This window comes from Schistocerca serialis, unplaced genomic scaffold (genome assembly GCF_023864345.2).
Source record: "Schistocerca serialis cubense isolate TAMUIC-IGC-003099 unplaced genomic scaffold, iqSchSeri2.2 HiC_scaffold_1212, whole genome shotgun sequence".
Classification (NCBI taxonomy): domain Eukaryota; kingdom Metazoa; phylum Arthropoda; class Insecta; order Orthoptera; family Acrididae; genus Schistocerca; species Schistocerca serialis.
Window position 1 is genome coordinate 170001 of NW_026047417.1, and position 2736 is coordinate 172736.

A 2736-nucleotide genomic window follows, 5' to 3' on the forward strand; every position below is an offset into this window, starting at 1 on the left:
CCGGCCGCCCGGGAGTGTGTCCCGGGGGCCCGCGCGAACACGCAAGCGTCCGCTCAATTATTCTGCAAACAGGAGGAGGCTGAGCTCCCCTGCACAACACACCTCGAAACCCTCTCAGGTCCCGGCGGCGCGCAGCGCCGTCCTAAGTACTTGGTCGGGTTCGAGAGAGGCGCAATCGCCCGGAGTTAGGCGAGTAGACGCTTTAGGTGCGACCACCCGTGCTCCCAACTGAGCTTGCCGCTGCCGACAGAGGCCCGGGAGCGTGCTGTCGTGGCATTGCCGGCGGGAGACAACACGCGCCACCTACGGTGACCGGCAGCTCCAACGCCAGCGCCACAGAAGGACAAAAGCCCCACTTGGGTGCCGAAGCGAACTCTCCCAGCACAGCGCACGCGCCAACACGTCCGCACAGCTGCGATACAAACCACCTGCGAGAACCGCTGGGGCGACCGAGCAGCAGACGGCGTCGCGGCGCCGAGCGCCGGGCGGCGGCGCATCCTCAGCGCACACAGTCCTCAATCGGACCAGCACACTGCAGATGGCCACCGCGCTTCGCACCGGGCCCGCGAGGACCTGCTTTGGCCGCAAGGCGCCGCGAGCAGGGGGCGCCGGCGCGCAGCTGCGCCGCCTGCCGCGTCCGTCGGCCGGCGCGCCTGCCACTGGCCGCCCCCACCAGCCGGCTGTAGCGCGTGCGCCCACGCACCGCGCTGCCAGCACGCCGGGCGGCCCCCCCTCACCGGCCGGGGACGGTCCCACCCAGCCACTGCCGCGTATCGCCTCACACCCAGATCCCCTTTCACGTTCGTGGGCATGGTGGGTCCCCTTTCACGTTCGTGGGCATGGTGGGTATCCCTGAAACAACCGGTTAATAGCTCGACCGATCGTCGCCAACACTGATTCACCTCTAGCGAGAACAACCGCACCACAACGGGTTACCTGTTGTTCATTTGCGTAACGTCACCAGCAAACGTAGACGTCCATCGCCATTTGCAACGAGTATTGCATGCCTGTGTCAGGTGTCACAACACACTACGTCTGCCCACATAGACGCAACAACATGTGCACGCCTCGAGAACACGTGGAAGGTAGCCCCCGTACGTATGCGGTGTCCATTGCGCGAACGACTGTCAGCCGGCCTCTGCAGGATGTCGCAGATGTGGAACGCGGTGCAACATGCTATCACGGTGTGTGAGAAGAGACGACTACGTCCGAATACACGCTCCACTACATCAACAGACTGCTCATGCTGATCGCCATCCAGGGCGTCCGTTCCTCCCACACGTCTGAATGGCGTACCACACTGCAATCCAGCTCTTATAGGGAGACGACACGTAGCTGCGTGCACAATATTTGGACTGTATGGTCTGCCGTTGCTAGGCGCAGTCGTCGTACGGTCACACATGTGCCACGATGTATCATTCAGTACATACGGACCAATGTGCAGTACAGTTTGTGGGTTTTGCGTACATCGGCGGACAGGTGACAGGCCGTACCACAACGTAGGCTGAGTACGTCGGCATGCGAAGGGCATTGAACATGCAAACTTCTCAACGACCAGCTTGCGAAGGCAGGGGGGAAGGGGGGGGGGGCATGTACGTCCTGCTGCTATCCACATTACAGTGTATAGCAGGAGCATGTGGAAAGTCAGCAACACCTGCAAGGTGTTTAACATGACGCGATACACAGGGGACCGGGCAGTGCGAATAGCGAACTATATTGCGAGGGTTGCGGTTAGGCAACACTACACTAATTTAACGAGTTGCATAACAATTACAGAGCAGGTTCAGCGACAACGTGCGTCAGGTTAAGGCGCAATATAGGTTAGGTTAAGGCACAACATGGGTTACGTTAAAGCACAAATTAGGTTACGTTAAAGCACAAATTAGGTTACGTTAAAGCACAAATTAGGTTACGTTAAAGCACAAATTAGGTTACGTTAAAGCACAAATTAGGTTACGTTAAAGCACAAATTAGGTTACGTTAAAGCACAAATTAGGTTACGTTAAAGCACAAATTAGGTTACGTTAAAGCACAAATTAGGTTACGTTAAAGCACAAATTAGGTTACGTTAAAGCACAAATTGGGTTACGTTAAGGCACAACATGGGTTACGTTAAGGCACAACATGGGTTACGTTAAGGCACAACATGGGTTACGTTAAGGCACAACATGGGTTACGTTAAGGCACAACATGGGTTACGTTAAGGCACAACATGGGTTACGTTAAGGCACAACATGGGTTACGTTAAGGCACAACATGGGTTACGTTAAGGCACAACATGGGTTACGTTAAGGCACAACATGGGTTACGTTGAGGCACAACATGGGTTACGTTGAGGCACAACATGGGTTACGTTGAGGCACAACATGGGTTACGTTGAGGCACAACATGGGTTACGTTGAGGCACAACATGGGTTACGTTGAGGCACAACATGGGTTACGTTGAGGCACAACATGGGTTACGTTGAGGCACAACATGGGTTACGTTGAGGCACAACATGGGTTACGTTGAGGCACAACATGGGTTACGTTGAGGCACAACATGGGTTACGTTGAGGCACAACATGGGTTACGTTGAGGCACAACATGGGTTACGTTGAGGCACAACATGGGTTACGTTGAGGCACAACATGGGTTACGTTGAGGCACAACATGGGTTACGTTGAGGCACAACATGGGTTACGTTGAGGCACAACATGGGTTACGTTGAGGCACAACATGGGTTACGTTGAGGCA